This window comes from Trachypithecus francoisi, unplaced genomic scaffold (genome assembly GCF_009764315.1).
Source record: "Trachypithecus francoisi isolate TF-2019V2 unplaced genomic scaffold, Tfra_2.0 Lachesis_group15, whole genome shotgun sequence".
Classification (NCBI taxonomy): domain Eukaryota; kingdom Metazoa; phylum Chordata; class Mammalia; order Primates; family Cercopithecidae; genus Trachypithecus; species Trachypithecus francoisi.
In genome coordinates, this window is record NW_022681460.1 from 5,337,697 (window position 1) to 5,357,429 (window position 19,733).

The following is a 19,733-nucleotide window of genomic DNA, read 5'->3' on the forward strand; positions in this document are numbered from 1 at the left end:
TCTGTTTCACACCTTGGAAAACTCTGTCCGGTACATATTGTATCATTAATTTACGATGATTGGTAGCATTGTTTATATCATGTTTTTGTGTCTCATTTCTTCAATTAAATTGGCAGTCTTCCTGTTTATAAAGACCGTGACTTACGCTTCTTTGTACCTCATAACACTACCCACATTATCCTGTCTGCTACATACAAGGTACAATTTCAAATAAAAGTGAACTACTATTTATCTAGAACTTTTCATATGTAATCTACAGAGGGGATAAAAAAGAAACAGTGTATTAGTCTGTTTTCATACTCCTGTAAAGAACTGCTTGAGACTGGGTAATTTATAAAGGAAAGAGGTTTAACTACCTCACTGTTCAGCACGGCCCCAGAGGCCTCAGGAAACTTACAATCATGGTGGAGGGCGAAGGGGAAGCAAGACGTCTTCTTCACAAGGAGGCAGGAAGGACAAGGGCCAAGCGAAGGGGGAAGAGCTCCTTATAAGACCATCAGATCTTGTAAGAACTCACTCGCTATCATGAGAAGAGCATGGCAGAAACTACCCCCATGATTCAATTACCTCTACCTGGTTTCTCCCTTGACATGTGAGGATTATGGGGATTATAATTCAAGATGAGATTTGGGTGGGGACCCAAGGTCTAACCACATCACCGAATTTCAGAAAAGCTTACCAACTTGAGCAGTTATTTGTTTGGTAATGACCAGAAGCAAAACTGGATGTCAACATCTCTACATCTCTGCGCCAGGCTTTCCACAGGAGCAAAGAATTCCTGCAAGAGTGTTCACTTTATAGGGGCGAGGAAGTTACCCAAATACACATAACACAAATAACTACAATGTTGATGTTTTCTGGAGTACTGATTATAGCAGACAACCATTCTGCAAAATGAAAACAAAGGAAAAGCAACGTTCCACAACTTTGATAACTATATAAAAGGGTATAAAAGGATGGGTAATTCCTGAGGTCAGAGACAAACACACCCACTCCACTATAAGTTGTTTGATTTGGACAAGATTACCTGACTTCACTGGAGCCTTTATCCATCTGGTAGAACCCACTACTGTGTGTGCAAATTAAAGTGTTTATTTTGTCCCTATTTCCATGAAAACAAGATCACATTTTATCAAAATTGCCAGTTTCATTTTTGTCTTTTAATGTCACCTAAATAAGAAATTCCCTTATTCGGAGGGATATTTTCTGTCCCAGTTTTTCAGTGCGTTCTTGCACTGCTATAAAGAGATATGTGAGTCTGGGTAATTTATAAAGAAAATAGATTTAATTGGCTCACGATTCCACAGTCTGTACAAGAAGCCTGGAAACATCTGCTTCTGGGTAGGCCTCTGATAGTTTTACTCACGGTGGAAGGCAAAGTGGGAGCAGGAACTTCACATGGCCAGAGCAAGAGGAAGGAGTAGGGAGGTGCTACACACGTTTAAACAACCAAATATTGTGAGAACTCTATAGCAAGAACAACACTAGGGAGATAGCTAAACCATTAGAAACAGCACCCAATTGCCTTCTACCAGACCCTCTCTCCAACACTGGGGGTTACAATTTGACATGAGATTTGGGTGGAGACACAGATCCAAACCATATCATTCTGCCCCTGTCCCCTCCAAAATCTCATGTTCTTCTCATATTGCAAGATACAATCATGCCTTCCCAACAGTCCCCAAAGTCTTAACTCATTCCATTATTAACTCAAAAGTCCACAATACAAAGTCTCATCTTAGTCAAGGCTAATCCCTTCTGCCTATGAGCCTGTAAAATAAAAAAAAAAAAAAAAAAACAAGGTAGTTACTTCCAACATACAATGAGGGTATAAGAATTGTGTAAATACTCCCATTCCAAAAGGGAGAAATTGGCCAAAAGAAAGGGGCTACAGGCTCTGTGCGAGTCTTAAACCCAACAGGGCAGTCATTAAATCTGAAAGCTTCAGAATGACCTCCTTTGACTCATGTCCCACATCCAGGGCATGCTGGTGTAAGGGGTGGGCTCCCAAAGCCTTGGGCAGCTCCACCCACCCCTGTGACTTTACAGGGTTCAGCCGCCATGGCTGTTCTCTTGGGTTGGCATTGAATGCCTATGGCTTTTCCAGGCACAGGGTACAAGCTGCCAGTGGATCTACCATTCTGTAGTTTGGAGGATGGTGGCCTTCTTCTCACAGCTCCACTAGACAGTGCCCCAGTGGGGACCCTTTATGGGGAATCCAGTCCCACATTTCACCGCTACACTGCCCTAGTAGATGCTTTCAATGAGGGCTCTGACCCTGCAGCAGGCTTCAGCCTGAATCTCTGGGCTTTTCCATACATCCGGTGAAATCTAGGCAGAGGCTAACAAGCCTCATGTCTTGTACTCTATCCACCTACAGGCTTAACACCATGCAGAAGCTGCCAAGGTTTATGGCTTGCACACTCTGGAGCAGTGGCCCCAGCTGTACCTGGGCTCCAGTTAGCCATGGCTGAAGCTGGAGCAGCCTGGATGTCGGGAGCAATGTCCCAAGGCTGCACAGGTCAGCAGACCCCTGGGCATGGCCCATGAAACCATTCTTCCCTTCTAGCCACCTGGGACTATGATGGGAAGAGCTGCCACCAAGATTTCTGAAATGCCTTTGAGGTCTCTCCATCCTCTTGGCTATTACAATTCAGCTCCTCTTTACTTATGCAAATTTCTGCAGCCAGATTGAATTCTTCCCCTGAAAACAGGTTTTTCTTTTCTGCCACATGGCCAGGCTGCAAATTTTCCAAACATTTACCCTCTGCTTCTTTGTTAAATATAAGTTCCAGTTTCAGGCCATTAATTTGCTCATGCATATGAGCACAGGAAGTTAGAAGCAGCCAGGCCGCATCTTGAATGTTTTGCTACTTAGAAATTTCTTCCACCAGATACCGTAAATTATCACTGTCAAGTTCAAAGTTCCACAGATCCCTAAAGGAGGGAAATGATGCAACCAGGCTCTTGACTAAACAAGAAAAGTTACCTTTATTCAAGTTCCCAATAAGTTTCTCATCTCCATCTGAGACCTGATCAGCCTCAACTTCATTGTCCATGTCACTAACATCATTTTGGTCACAACAATTTAACAAGTTTCTAGGATGTTCCATATTTCCCCTCATCTTCCTGTCTTCTTCTGAGCCCTCCACACTCTTCCAACCTCTGCTTGTTACCCAGTTCCAACATCACTTACCCATTTTCAGGTATCTTTTTAGGAATGCTCCACTCCTCAGTACTAATACTTGTATCAGTTCACTCTTACACTATTATAAAGCAATACTTGAGAATGGGTAATTTATAAAGAAGAGTGGTTTAATTGGCTTGTGGTTCCACAGGCTGTACAGAAAACATGGAACCATCTGCTTCTGGGGAGGCCTCAGGGAGTTTTGCTCATGGTGGAAGGCAAAGAGGGAGCAGACGTCGTCACATGCCAGGGCAAGAGGAAGGATGAGGAGGCACTACACACTTTGAAACAACCAGCTATTGTGAGAATTCAGTCATGAGAACAGCATTAGTGGGATGGCACTAAACAATTAGAAACTGCCCCCATGATCGAATCTGCTCCCACCAGGCCTTACCTCCAGCACTGAGGATTACAATCTGATATGAAATTTGGGTAGGGACACAGATCAAAATGATATCACTCAGGACGTGTTAAATTAAATTGAATTTGGCGTAGGCTGCCTCTGTACATAGTGAACTGCAACCTAACTCAGTATGTAAACAAAATGCTAACTTAGGAGTATATTTTTGTAACAAATATTTGAGTTTTAGCTGATCACAGCAGCTGAGCTTCAGCCAATTACAGTCTGCCAACTGATCAGACCATGTCCATATAAGGCAAATGCTGGAGCTATTACCAATCAAGCTGCTTTCCTATGTCACTTCCCTTTTCCGTTTATAAATATGACCAGCCCACAATCCTAAATGGAGCTGTCTGGACCTCTGCTTGGTTAGGGTGCTGCCCAATTTATGAGTAGTTATTTGCTCAAATAAATTCTACTAAATGTAATTTGTCTAAGGATTTTTATTTAACAGAAGTAATCAGAAACACTGACATAATTATGACACAGATGTTGGAAGCGAATGAACTAAACTGTGTGGATTGGGAATGGTGTTCATTATGCATGTTTGGTAAACTATGGCACCAATACAATAAAAGTTAAATTTAGAGATAGAGGAGGAGATAAAAAATGAATATAGTAAAAATATAAGTAAGTAGTGCCAGTACAAAAACTGTAATAAAGATCATGTTTGCAAATGTATTCAAGCTATAAAAAACAAATAACAGACCATGAACAATTTGTATTTATCGTCATAATTATACAACTTTTGAACTCTAGAGTTTTACATAGTTTAACAATTGTGCTACTATAATTTTGTTATAGAAGTCTTAGAGATATGAGTTATTAAATTTGATTTTAAATGTTAGATGTGAAGGACAAAATTGTTCACATGTCTCTAAAAGTATTAGCTTTCTTATTTAGTAAGGCAGGAATAATATGGTTTGCCTGGATAAAAGAAATATTGGTGCCTGACAATTTTAACAACTGTCAGAAATTTAATTAGATATAGTGAAGTCTGAATATTTGCAATGAAATATTAGATTATTTCAATATCGTCTAATTTTGTCATGTCTAAATCATCACAAAAACAAAGATTCTTATAATTCCCTTTAGCTTCTGATAGTACTTTTAATTTGAGATTTATCATTGTTACTATATTCTTAGTAACTGGTCATTAGTGGGAACTCAGCTTCTTGATAATATTTGAAGGAGAACTTTGAGTTGGCTTTTAAAACACCATATGGCTAAGATACACTATTTAAAAGCATATGGCAGGCTGTCTAGCAGACAGCTACAATCGCGTCTGTTGTCACTGGATATGGGTTCTTGTCTTAGTCCTTTTGGGCTGCTATAACAAAATACCACAAACTGGGAAGCTTATAAACAACAAGAATTTATTTCTCAGTCTGGAGGCTGGGAATTCCTAGATTAAGGGACTGGCAGATTTGATGTCTGATGAGGGCCCACTTTCTGGTGGACAGATGGTGTCTTTTCTCTGTGTCCTCACAGTGGAATGGGAAAATGAGCTTCCATGGCTCTCTTTTATTAGGGCTCCAATTGTATCCCAAAGCCCCCATCTTCTAATACCATTACCTTGGGGTTAAGATTTCAACATATGAATTTTGGGATGACAGATATATTCAAATCATAGCAGTCCTGTTGATGACATAGAGCAAGAATTGTCAAACTACAGCTTGCAGGCCAACCTGGGATTGCTGCAAGTTTTTGTAAATAAAGTAGTTTGGAACATGGCAATGCTCATTCCTTTACATAGTGTCTACGACTCCTTTTGCACTGTAGTGGCAGAGTTGAATAGTTACAACACAGACTGCATGGTCAGCAAAGCCTAAAATACTTACTATTTAGACCTTTCCAGAAAACGTTTGTCTGCTCTGATACAGAGGATTGTAGTGGAAGGATACCATTTTTCCCTGTCCAGCATCCAATTTTTCTTTTTCGGGTAATAGCTCCTGTTTTCCCTTTGGAATTTCCTATACCCCAGTCCATGTTCTTTGATTGGTCCAATTCTGCTCCAGCTCCAGGAATAGGCACCGGGCCCTACCTTGGACAATTAGAGTTCAGGAAGGGGCACTTCGTTTACTTTGAGCCAATTCAGGACCTTTGATAAAGGCATTTTTGATCAATTAAGGATTTCTTTGTTTTCTAAGTTTATAAGATAACTAGATTGTCTCTCTGTTCAGGGAGGCTGCCTAAGAATAGAGATAACCAAAGGAAATGAGTCAAGCACCAAAGAGAAAGAGATAGAGGAGATGGAACTGTGTGCTTCTATCTCTGTCTCTCTGTATCTGTCTCTCTCTCTCTGTATGTGCGTATGCGTATATATACATATATGTTAATATTGAGTATCAACTTGATTGGCTTGAAGGATGCAAAGTATTGTTCCTGGGTGTGTCTGTGAGGGTGCTGCCAAAGGAGATTACATTTGAGTTAGTGGATTGGGAGAAGCAGACCCACTCTCAATCTGGGTTGACACAATCTAATCAGCTGCAGAATAAAAGCAGGCAGAAGATGGCCAACATGGTGAAAACCCGTCTCTACAAAGAACACAAAAATTAGCTGATCATGGTGGTGCACGCCAGTAGTCCCAGCTACTCAGGAGGCTGAGGCAGGAGAATTGCTTGAACCCGGAGGCAGAGGCTGCAGTGAGCCAAGACCGCACCACTGCCCTCCAGCCTGATGATAGAGCAAGACTCTGGAAAAAAAAAAAAAAAGGCAGGCAAAAGAACATGGTGGAAGGACTAGTCTTGCTGAGCCTTCTGGCATCCATCTTTCTCCCATACTGGATGCTTCCTGCCCTCGAACATCAGTCTCCAAGTTCTTCAGCTTTTGGACTCTTGGACTTACATCCGTGGTTTGCGGGGGCTCTCAGGCCTTCAGCCACAGACTGAAGGCTGCACTGTCTGCTTCCCTGCTTTTGAGGTTTTGCGATTCTGACTGGCTTCCTTGCTCCTTAGCTTGCAGACGGCCTATTGTGGGACTTCACCTTGTTATCATGTGAGTCAATACTTCTTAATAAACTCGTATATATATATATGTATAATAGAATACATATATAATAGAATATATATATATATATATATATATATCTATCTTCTGGTTGTTCTTTCTAGAGAACCTTGACTAATACTCTATCTCCATCTCTATCATCTCTATGTCCTCTAACTCTACCTATCTGTCTAGAGCCCAAATCTTGATATTATACCATGTGTTGGGGCATAGAGCCCAGTCACACTGAACCTCCTCACCAATCTAAATCCCACTTTAGGTCAGGTGTTGATCCCTGCCAAGTAAATAATTCCACTTGGTAAAGTAACTAAAAGTCATTGAATTTTTACTTGAAATAGATGAATTTTCTGAGATGTAAAACTTGTTTCAATAAAGCTGTTTTTAAAATGAGGGCCAAAAGATAAAAATAGGATGAGAATGAATTCAACAACAATGCCTATAAAATATTTTTTTGTTAAAATAACCATTTCTAGTGAATAGCAGGTACACAGTATTAATAATATTACCATTTATAGTCAAATACAATACATGTAAATCAATTGAATTCTAGTTCAGGAGAAACAAACTATGTAAGATATTTTTGGGACAAATGGAGTAATTTGAATATGATTGGGTATTAGATGGCATCATGGAAATATTTTTCATTTTCTGATATACAGTAATGATACCAAATTTTATGAGAAAATGTACTTGTTGTAAACAGAGTACACTGAAGTATTTAGAATAGTAGGATAATAATAATTTTAAAACCTGGACATTTGCAATATTTAATTGTTATGTGATACTCTGCTGATTGCAAGATGCATCATTATTTTTTATACCTGAAAAAGAGAAAACATGCTGCTAATAAGAGTGATACAATGCTTTTACATTAAAACAACAACAACAAAAAAGACAAACAAAAAGGAAAAAAGGAAGGTCCCATGAATCAAACGAAGTCCTAGAACTAGAAACCAGAAGGTGAAGCAAGGACCATTGGGAAGATGTGATCGGAATCCTCCTGCCTTTTCATCCATTATGAGTGGGGTGAAAAAATGAAAAATGGTGAGATGTTGGTGGGGTAGGCAGTTTTCAGGCTCAAATGCATTCTATTAGTTTAATGTTTGTTTTGTATTATGATGTATCATTGACAATTATTATTCAACAGCATTGCTTTAAGGGATGTACCAAAAGAGTTGAGCTGCATAACACACATGGCCAGGGAGCCAGGAAAGGTGCAATTAGCTGAGTGAAAGAAACTTGAACAGGCAGGTGACTTGGAGAACGCATTGGATGGTTGCCCCCGACACATACAAGTTACATGTGATGAGTAGAATCAAGACGCAATGTCTGGGTGCTGGAAAATTTTATGCTAGTGTGAACAACACTATTGAGGAAGGTAGTCTGCCAAATGAGAGGATGGCATCCAGGGAGGAGATTCAGGATGGCAGGGGCGGCTGCAGAAAGTCATTTGGGGACAATGGTCATGATCCAGGTGAGAGGATTAGGATGTAGGGCAGAGCTCTGCATGGGGCTAATGAGAAGCTGGCAGAGTCTGGATGGGTTTGAGAGAACATCTACTAGTTTCTTGAACGGAGAGAGAATGTTGTTGCTGGTTACCTAGTTTCTTATGCAAGCACCTGGGTGGATGGAGGATTCATCTACTTCGATGAGGGCATTGAGGGGACGGGTTTAAGGGGGAGGAAGCTCGAGCTGGGAAAGCACAGGGTAAGAAGAGAAAGGCTGAGGTCTGCGGGCTGAGTGTTGCCAAAGTTTCATGGTGAAACAGAGAACATATCATCAATGAAGACTGAGAAAGAGCTGGAGAGTGGAAAGTTACCTGAGCATGGGCTGCCATGTAAAGTTCAGAAGAAGGGAGTCTTTCACTGTGTTAAGGCTAATAAGTAATTAGGAAGAAGAACATGCTAGTGACCTTGCCATATCATGACAGTTCTCCAAAAGTTATTTAAAATAATTTAAAACTTGGTGTTTATCAGAAGGCAACAGTATAATTATGTCCAATTAAGGGTGACAGTCAAACCTATGATATGATTCCCTTGATGATGTGAAAGGGCCACTATAGGCTGTATGAAGTATGTGCTTCCAACTGTACTGCTGTTTTATTTTTTATTTTTTTTATTTTTATTTTTTAGATGGAGTCGCACTCTTTTGCCCAGGCTGGAGTGCAGTGGTGCGATCTCGGCTCACTGCAACCTCCGCCTCCGGGTTCAAGCAATTCTCCTGCCTTAGCCTCCTGAGTAGCTGGGATTACAGGCGCTCGCCACCACGCCAAGCTAATTTTTGTATTTTTAGTAGAGATGGGGTTTCACCATGTTGGTCAGGCTGGTCTCGAACCCCTGACTTGTGATCCACCCATCTCAGCCTCCCAAAGTGCTAGGATTACAGGCGTGACGCACCGCGCCCGGCCCTGTACTGCTGTTTTAAAAGCACATTTAAGACATAAGACACAGTGGGGTTATTTTCTGTTTCACTTCTCTTTTGCTTTATGGAATGAGATGACCTGGAATGGAAGAAGAGCAGATAATTCACAGGGATGATGATCTCTAGCTGTTGAAAGGGCTGTTGGACCTACACCAGCAAACTCTTTAGCAATTTTGCCCAGTTTACCCTATAGCATCTACAACGTCAGTGAAATCCTCCTTTTCAACAACTATTTTAAAGATGTCCATGGATTTCCCAGCAAAGAATATCATACAGGGGATATTCTGGACTTAGAAGAATGCTGGTGGGGAGTGGAGAACACATAGGGAATGCAAACACTGCATTTATTTAAAACCGGGGAACAAGCTAAAAAGAAAAAGAACTTATCTAAAAAGCAGCCTCAACAGAAGTTTTAAGAATCAGTGAAAATATAATCCAAACCCTCACGCCCTGAAAAGTGGAGATGCTGGTATTTTTAGGGACGACTTGGATGTCCAGAAGGATCCTTAGTGAAAAGTCAGTGGCTGCAGCAGCTTGACCTTCATCTACGACTGCACAGGGTCTGATGGGAGCAGTGCTCAGCCCTCCACATGTGCCTGTGGGCACCTCCTGATGGGCTTTTTGGACACCTCCCACTGTGCCTCATGTTAGAGGGTATTTGTGTTCATACATTAATTATCTGAAAATTTCTGAAAGGTCAATCTCAGTTAATTTTAATAATAAAAAACATTTTCTAAATGTTAGTGATAAACATGAGTGTGGTGAATGTCTCTTTTATACTGAGTAAACATCTCTATTACCATTCCGCTTCTCTGTGTGAAAAAGTTCTGTTTTTGGATGTACAGCAGCTGGCTTTAATCCATTTAACGAAAGATACATGAGATGTTAGCTGGCAAAGAAAAATATCTGCAGTGACTGCCAATTATTGTGCCTTTACTTCTTCCAAAATTGGGCACTGATTGCCAATTCTCGTGATAGGATGGGGCCTTCATGCCATTTGCACTTGCTTTTCTTCCTTAAAGCCTAAATATCTGATCCTTTTCTAGTTAAGAAAATCCTTTTCCTTTTCTTTACCAAATCATTAAAAATTCATACGCTTTTTGTCTTTTAAAAAGCCCTAAAAGGAAATATTTTCTCTAAGGCTGCCTATTAGAGAAGCTGAAACTATTTCAAAATAAGGTTGATTAGCTTTCAAAGGTGGAAAAAATACTGTACATCTTTCCTGCTTGTCTTCTTCAGGGAGGCAGCTCAGGCTGGATTCTAAGTTGGTGTTGTCTGTGTTCCCTAGTAAAAGGAACTTTAAAATGAGCTGAGAAAATAAGGCAGATTGTGGCTCATTGGTATCAATTTGAAAGCTCTTTTTTTTTTTTTTTTTTAATCTGCAGTCCAGTGAAGAAGAAATAATTGTATAGGAAAGGCATTAAGGTAGTGCAGTCTCCATCCATAAGCGGAAGCGATTTGAGACCAATAGATTGGCTACCTGAGAGTTAACTGATTTGATCTGCATCTTCTTCTGTGTGCATTTGAAATCATATCTCTTATGTGGCTCATAAGCATTTTAAAGACCCTAATATGACATTTTCTTAACCTCAAGTGATTAACCTCATCTGGCCAGTTCTGGTGTATTTAGATACCAACGTCGAAAACATGCTGATGACTCTCTGGCATTGCAATTTGTGCTTATGGACAGGAAAGTTACTTGTCTTCAAGATTCCAAAACTTCATTAGGAGAAACAACAATGGCGATTTGTCTCCTCCAGGGAAAGTGTTTTGTGTTGCTCAAGGAAGATTTCAGAAGATATCCTGAAGGTTTTCAAGTAGCACATACAGTCACATCCTTTAAAAGTTAAGTTTAGGACGTTACTTATCTTCAAAAAGGGAATAGGGCTGGATGGCCCAATATCTGTCAGTTAACATTCAAATGGCATCAGGTGGCATGTTGTGGAAACTTCATGCACTTATTCATCCATCTGCCCCTCCATCCATCCGTCCGTCCATCTGTCCTTCCGTCCATCCATCTGTCCATCCATCTGTCCATCCATCCATCCATCTGCCCCTTTATCCGTCCATCCATCCATCCGTCCATCCATCCATCCGTCCATCCATCCATCCATCCATTCATCCATCCATCCATCCATCCGTCCATCCGTCCATCGGTCCATCCGTCCATCCGTCCATCCATCCATCCATCCGTCCATCCGTCCATCCGTCCATCCGTCCATTCGTCCATCCGTCCATCCGTCCATCCGTCCATCCGTCCATCCGTCCATTCATCCATCCATCCATCCATCCATTCATTTGTTATTTTACTTATTCAACAAGCAAACACTGAAAGCTTTTTAAGCACAAGATTTTTTGTTAGTTTCTGGGTGCAAAGAAAAGTATAACACACATCTTACAGTTTGGTGGGAAGACAAACATAAACAGACAATTATAGTGCAGTTTAATTCTCGAAAACTATATGAAATACATGAAATACCCAAATCAGTAATGTGTGAACATGAGGAGGTCCTGTTCTGCCTAAATCCCTTCCAAAAATTTGATCTAAAGAAATAATCTTTTGTTTTCCCCAAGAAAATAGCAAAGTATGTGTGTAAAGCACACCCACTTACCATATTTATAGGTTTAAGGAGTGGGGACATTTTGTGTATACTGAACATGAACACTGCATCTCAAATCTTAGATTAATAGTAATCACGATGAATAAAAATGATAACAAAGTTGGAAAGCATTTTATGGATTTAAAGAGAGATTTAACATTTAGCCTTGGAAACTTAGGATTCATATGAAATATATTTATAATGGGTTATTTATGGCAATAGACATTTTTACACAGAGGTTTTAATTGAGGTTGCATGGTATTAGGAAATAAAACTCTCAATCTTGCTATCATAAAAGAACACAAAATTCAAAGATATTCCTTTAGATAAGAAATTATATCCCCAAAGCAAAAATCTACAACTTTGAAATATGTTCAATATTAGAAAACACTGCATAAAAGAAAGCAACATATTTCAAGCACCATATTGTAACTGATGACAGTTAAAAGTAAAATGCACAGGAAACTTTTTTTAGAATAAACATATGTTCTTTTTCCAGCAAAAAGCATCCAGTCTTTACCACTCCATAGAAAATCCTGCCATTTTGTGGGCTTTCAGAGAGAATGGCATAAAAATAGATGATAAAATGGCATTTCCATACTAAGCCTCAAGATTTTAGATTTTTATTGTTGTAAATATTTATGGTGAAGAGCACAATTAATTATGCTTCATGAAACTGAAATAGTTATCTACATAAAATTCAGACCCTGAGATTTCATTTAAGCATACACAGGCTTTGTTCCTTGACAGGCTATGTTCTTCTGGCTCCAAAAATTACCAAATTCTGGAAACATTTTGGAAACGATATTTACACAGTAAAGTCACCTAAATGGATTATGTCTAAAGTTGATAATTCAGTTGTCAAATGTGTATTTGTATCACACAAATGTCACCATTTTCCATTTATTTTTGCATCAGGTACTCTCCTTCAAGGAGTGGAACACAGACCATGTTACCCTGTATCTTCTAATGCAGGAAAACTTTAATTAGATATAAATGAGTTTGATCAATGAATAATTAACTTCTATTAAAGTTTAAGTAGATTGCCTGACCTGGACACTCTATTCTGAAATTAATCTGGTGTACGTCTGATAATTAGTGTTAAAGCAGTTGGTGCTAGAGGTGATCCTTCTCAGTCCTGCCACTGAACAGAGTTGAGTCAGCCAAAACGTCCATTTTAGAGTCAACTTTACAGGGCTCAGCAGACCATTGTGTACAATTTTACCATGAAATTTAACCTACAATAGGCAGATCATGCTATTGACATCTGAGAGGCTACAAATCTTATGGAGACTATAGGGATCCTTAATCGAGCCCCTTCGAATACTACGTGGGCCTGTTTCTTGCGATCTGAATTTTTAAGGCACACTTTCAAGTGTTACTAAGCAATTATCGATACAGTTTTTCATTTATTCATTTGTATTTTATTTCACACCTATGATGAACTGACAATGTGGTATTTGCTGGGCATAAAAATATGAACCAAACCTAATGCCATTCTTCAAGGAGTTTATAACATGATATTCAGAAGGAAGCATGAACATGTAAAATGCAATGTGAAAGTGCTGTATGAAAGGTTCGTAAGGTGCTGAGGAAGCATAGCACATACAACCCCTAACGATACCTGGATGAATAGTAATTAACAATCTGAGCCTTTACGAATATTTTTTTCTAGCAACACTTAATCCCATGAGTGTAAGAGTGGGAGGAGATTGGGATAGGCAGTACCATGAGGGGATGTGGAGATGTCTTATACTTGAGATGAGGCTTATGAGTGTAGTACTTAGAAAGTTTTTCTCACGTACATATTTGATCTTTTGGTCTCAATTATCTGAGTTAATTTATTTAAAAATTAATTGAGTAATTACAACATACCTGGTGATATTGAGGGCAAAGGTAAAAATAAAATAAGACATAGATCCTTCTTTTTCTCTTACATTATAATCTACTATAATGGTATAAGTTACTGCTAATAACATGAAAACTATTTTGGAGAAATTGAAGTACTGATTTTTTAGAAACCCTGACTTTTCCTAGAGCTTGCTTTGAATATCTACCAGATTTTATATAAAAGTAAGAACTCTAAACAAATATAAATTTGAGGGCAGTGAATAGATTCCTATTTTTGGTGTTTATGCTACTCATCTTGTTATTCACTAACTTTAACACATAAAATGTATAAAAGTTACTTCCATGGATATCTATAATGTTCTTTCATAAAACTGCTACCACTTATTAATACGGAAGATATCATATGATAAACTTAAAAGTTTTATACCATTTCATTGATCATTTATAACAATCATATGAAGCACGTATGTTATTTCATTTTAAGATCAGAAAATGGAGGTGTTGGCCGGGCGTGGTGGCTCATGCCTGTAATCCCAGCACTTTGGGAGGCCAAGGCGGGCGGATCACAAGGTCAGGAGATTGAGACCACGGTGAAACCCCGTCTCTACTAAAAATACAAAAAACTAGCTGGGCGAGGTGGCGGGCGCCTGTAGTCCCAGCTACTCGGGAGGCTGAGGCAGGAGAATGGCGTAAACCCGGGAGGCGGAGCTTGCAGTGAGCCGAGATCACGCCACTGCACTCCAGCCTGGGCCACAGAGCAAGACTCCGTCTCAAAAAAATAAAGAAAGAAAGAAAATGGAGGTGTCATGCCAGACTGCCTATTGACTCCAGTAGTAATAACACTGTGTCCTAGAGGCCAAAGAAAGGACCTGGCAGATGAGAGACAGGTTTTAATGGGGGTACTTCCATACAGGGCAGTCTAACGGTGGTGGGCTGAACAGGAACACCATTGTTGTTGGTTTAAAGCATTCAGTGTATATAACATTTTCACGTGGCATCCTCCACCTGGCAACCTTCATTTAACCCAAAACAAAGAACCTTGATCCCCTGCATAGCCTATGTTCCATGGGATGGGTCAGGGGTTTGTATTTCTTTATAGATAAGGAGTGAAGCTCCATGTTGGCCAATCCTGGATTCCTTAGCTAAGAACTTTGAACAAATACTCTTCTTAGACCATGGAATCGTTCTTGAGATATGCTTCGCTTACAGCTGTCAGATGCCTCTGCCATACAGGAGGCCTAGTTCAATCACTGGCTCAAGGTTACATATCGAATGAGTAAAATAATAGGGGTTCAAAGCAGGATCTGTCTGAAATTAAAGGTAAAAATCTTCTCTATTATGGATAAGGTGACCATACAATTAATTTTACTAATCAGGACACTTGTGAAAGGGACATTATTAATAACTATTTAATAATCACTCTGGGAAAATTGGTGTAGACCAATATTGTTCAGATACCTGGCACCATGGGACATCTAGTACTGCCTCCAACAAATCTGTGCTCAGCTCACACGTCATACATTTCTGTTGGTCACACAGATTACATGCTAGGGCAATAGATAGATAGAGAGATAGATAGATAGATAGATAGATAGATAGATAGATATGTCTTTTTTTTTTTTAAATGAAGTTTCACTCTGTCACCCAGGCTGGAGTGCAGTGGCGCTATCTCAGCTCACTGTTACCTCTGCCTCCCGGGTTCAAGCAATTCTTTGCCTCAGCCTCCAGAGTAGCTGGGAATACAGGCGCACACCACCACACCAGGCTAATTTTTATGTTTTTAGTAGAAATGGGGTTTCACCATCTTGGCCAGGCTGGTCTTGATCTCTTGACCTCGTGATCCACCCACCTTGGCCTCCCAAAGTGCTGGGATTACAGGCGTGAGCCACCGTGCCTGGTCTAAGACAACATATGGTTTTTAATCTCTTATCCTCCAATGGTAGCCTGAGAAACTGGAGAGCTCAGATGAATCTTCTTCTTCTGGAACCTCTGCCTCCAGGGTTCAAGCGATTCTCCTGCCTCAGCCTCCCGAGTAGCTGGAACTACAGGCACATGCCACCAAGCCCAGCTAATTTTTGTATTTTTAGTAGAGACGGGGTTTCACCATGTTGGCCAGGGTAGTCTTGATCTCTTGACCTTGTGATCTGCCAGCCTCAGCCTACCAAAGTGCTGGGATTACAGGCGTGAGCCGCCACGCCAGGTTGAATCTTCTTCATTTTTATATGTGTATGGGAAAATTAGGAGAGCAATATATTTGCCTAATGAATGTGCAAACTGTTGATTTTTGCAAGGATAAGAAATGGGGGAGATGGGGATATCTCTTGGGAATTTATATCAGAGCCAGGTGGGGGTTCAAACTGCATATGTCCTTCTGGGAATTTTGATTCTTCACCTCCTTTCTCAGCATGGAAGAATCATTAGTTAATAAGTCACTGCAGCTGAAGCAGGGGGTACCCCCCCACAAGATACGTTGTGTTGAGGACCACTGGTTTAACCATTTTGGAATGAAACTGTTTTTGTGAAGAGTGCTGTTTTACAAAAACCACTGCAGTTCCTTAAAGAAAGGTATATAACACCCTTTTCTTGGTGGGGAGATTAGTTGAGCTTGAACAACTTAATAAAATTTTTGAAAAACCTTAGTTTTAGCTGACTATTGATTCATTTTGGGTAAATCATACTATATAGTCAGGGGTCATTTAATGATGGGGATGCATTCTGAGAAATGTGTCTTTAGGCAATGTTGTCCTTGTGCAAACATCACAGAGTATAGTTATGAAAATCTAGATGGTACAGCCTACTACACACATTGGCTGTATGGAAAAGTCTATTTTGTTCCTAGGTTCCAAACCTGTACTGCATGTTACTATACTGAGTACTATAAGCAATTGTAACACATGGTATTTGTGCATCCAACCATAGAAAAGGTACAGTAAAAACATGGAATTATAATCTTATGAGACCACTCTCATCTGTGTAGTCTGTCTTTGACCAAAATGTTATTATAGGCACATAAATGTATTGGATAATTTCCCTTTCTTTAGATCCCCATAAAAAGAAAAAGAAAAATAATTGTAAGGTATAGGCTGCAGATGATAAGGACATGGAAAAGGTAACACATTAAAATTCTTTGGAAAATCTCAGGTAAATAAAAGATTAATTAAGAATATTATGTAGGCTATGTTTGAAACAATGCTCATAATAAGCAAGTAAGATTTAAATGCAAACATTAAATTTACGAATTGTCACAGGACCTCTGAAAGAGAAAGCTCGTCTAGCTTAAGTAGGAACTTTCTTAAAATATATGTAATCTGTGAAAGTTGTAAGATTCAAAATACAGTCACTTGTGTCAAACTCTGGCAAATGGACCTGAGGAAGACCATGAAGAGAGAGCTCTCCCTGTCTCTCTGTCTCATACACACACACCCCCACCCCCCCCCACCCCCCCCCACACACACACTTTGCCCGATAACAGGAACTAGCTCAAGACGTGTTTACAAACAGCAGCTTACTACCTGAGACACACAAAGACAGCTAGCAGCACAAGGACAGCTAGCCACTCATGCAAGAACACTTGCCTGGCACATAATCTCACAAATCCAGTGCAGGATTACAAGGACCTTATAATGCCAACATTGAAAGTCCTACCTAACAACTCTTGACCCTCGCCAATCAACTCTTGTAAGATGCTGCCGGTGGCAATAGCCTTTCTTCCAAATGTGTAACCGCCTCTCTCTCCAATAAAATCCTAACCTTCCTTTGTTCTAAGGACAAGCCACAGACCAACCCAGTCTGTGCATATGTACTAGACTTCAGTCCTATTTCTTCATTTATTCCCAGATAAATCTTGTTAGCTTGGAGATCCAACTCTCTTTATATTTTTATTTCAAGTTGAAAAATCTTATGTGTAATCATGAAGTTGCCACAAATGCACAAAGTCTTTAAAATTAAAAATATATATATGCTACAGGAAAAGGGCATTTTCTGTGGCTCCATGGGTGGGGGCAGGACTTCCGGCAACACCATTTTGGGCATCCCATTTTTGCAGGGCATTTGGTTTTTTCAGGCTTTCAGCTGTTGCGTGGGGTTGTCTGTCTGTGTAGTTGTTGGAACCACGCAGCTCCATGGCCAAGCAGGGAAGGACAATTGGAGAATGGTGAAATCGCTTTTGCAAAGATTATGAGGAAATTATGACAGTAAAAGAGGTCTGACATAACCAGCTCCATCTTGCCTTTAACCTCCTAGCTACCCTTGTTTATTCCTGAGAGTAGGTCAAACTAACTTTGGGAGGAATTTAGTTTATAGTTTAGCTTCATAACAACGGTGATAACAGCCCGACCCTGAAACAAACCTCCTCCTTGCCTGGGGACGAGACTGCCTTTGTAAAACTAACAAATTAGCCGCAAGATTAGAAATTATGATTCAGGAGTGATGCAGCCAGAGGCCATAAGATTCCTAGCCTCCCTGGTGCTCCTACGGATAACATCACTATTGTAAGACCTAAGATTGGTGTTTGAGATTTTTCAGACCCTGCATTCTGATGAGTCAGCTGGCACCACCCAGACTGGTAAACTGGCTCATCTAGTCTTGTGGCACCCACCCAGGAACTGACACAGAGGAGGAAGACAGCTTTGATTCTCTGTGATCTCCTCCCAAACCAACCAGTGAGCATTCCCCACTCCCTTGCTCCCTGCCTGCCAAACTATCTTTTAAAAAATCCAGCCTCCTAATTGTAAGGGAGGCCGATTTGAGTAATAATAAAACTACAGTCTCCCTTTTGGCCAACTCTATGTGTATTAAGCTCTTTCTCTATTGCAATTCCCCTTGTATTAGTCTGTTTTCATGGTGCTGATGGAGTCATACCACAGACTGGGCCATTTACAAAAGAAAGAGCTTTAATGGACTCACGATTTCATGCGGCTGGGGGGCGCCTCACAATCATGGCAGAAGGTGAAAAGCACGTCTCACATGGCAGCAGACAAGAGAAGAGAGCTTGTGTGGGGAAACTCCCCTTTCTAAAACGATTAGATCTTATGAGACTGATTCACTATCATGAGAACAGCACAGGAAAGACCTGCCCACCTGATTCAGTTACCTCCCACCAAGTCCCTTCCATGAAACGTAGGAATTATGGGAGCTACAATTCAAGACGAGATTTGGGTGGGGACACAACCAAACCATACCACCCATCTTTTGATAAATTGACACTATTTGAGCAGCAAACAAAAATAACCCATTGGGTGGTTACAATGGGACCTGCCTCAGAGCCTTTTTAGGCCCGGGACAGCACTGGGCTGAGTCCTCGGGAATCCTAGGTTGCTGCCTCCTGACTAGCTCTCTCCATACATACCACAGGGCCAGGTCTGTGACCACTTAGAGTGTGACTACCAGCTTCATACAAAAGGAGTGGGGACAGCTTCACCTGACCCAGAGGACACTGTTAGGTGGGGGTGAGGCTGGATATCTGTGGTGTGCAGATCTCACGATGGTGTCCTATTCTCAAGTCACAGCTAGGCTATCTGTTGTGTAACTGGCAGGATGGTGAATAGTCACTTGTCCTAAAGCATTTGCTGAATACATCTTCTAGGTACTACATAGAGAAGAAATCTGCATGCCTGACAGAGTTGAGATGACTCCAGCCATAGTGGAAGTCACAGGGGTCCTGTGCATTGTTGCAATCAGTTTTCTGAACCTAGACTCATCCTAATGCACAGCTGTCATGCATTACCAGCAGCCAAGGCTCTGCTGAAAGGCACTTACACAGAAGTTTTTTTTTGCTAGGAACAGAGGACTAGAAGACTGTGTTGTGAACATAGTGTTTCTTTAGAATGAGCTTCTGATACCATAAATACCAAGGCAAGTGTAGTACCAACACCTGCCATGCAAAAACCATGCTTGTGTAGGTCATGTGGAAGACGACTCTGGTTCAAGGCAAACCTTCAACCAGCAACAGGTGCAGTGGAAGGAAGGGGAGCCCATTGGAAGTGAAGAGAGCAAGACCCTGTTTGTAAAGAGCTGTAGAGACCACAAGTCAGAGTAATCCTTTTGCATGTGGGGGCTGGAAAGGACTTTCTTGCCAAGTCAGGCTTTCTCTGCTATCGAGTCACTCACAACAGAGGAATGAGTGTGTGGTGGCCTTTCCCACTGTACAAAGGCATTACAAGTGCAGTGAACATGTGCAAGCCTCTGGCCACAAATCTGTACTTGTTCAGCACCAGAGAATCCACACAGTTTGAGAAAGGTCTTAGGACTGCAGAAAATGTGGGAA

The 19,733-nt window shown here is 40.6% G+C and overlaps 1 long non-coding RNA gene across 1 annotated transcript; it reads right to left on the reverse strand.

Moving 5' to 3' along the window:
- Window positions 1-1,629: 1,629 nt before the first annotated feature.
- LOC117097966 lies at window positions 1,630-19,501 on the reverse strand. The gene is made up of 3 exons (XR_004443117.1): window positions 19,491-19,501; window positions 11,620-11,624; window positions 1,630-1,895 (listed from the first exon to the last, which is right to left on the reverse strand). It is a non-coding gene; the product is annotated as an uncharacterized LOC117097966 (long non-coding RNA).
- Window positions 19,502-19,733: the final 232 nt, after the last annotated feature.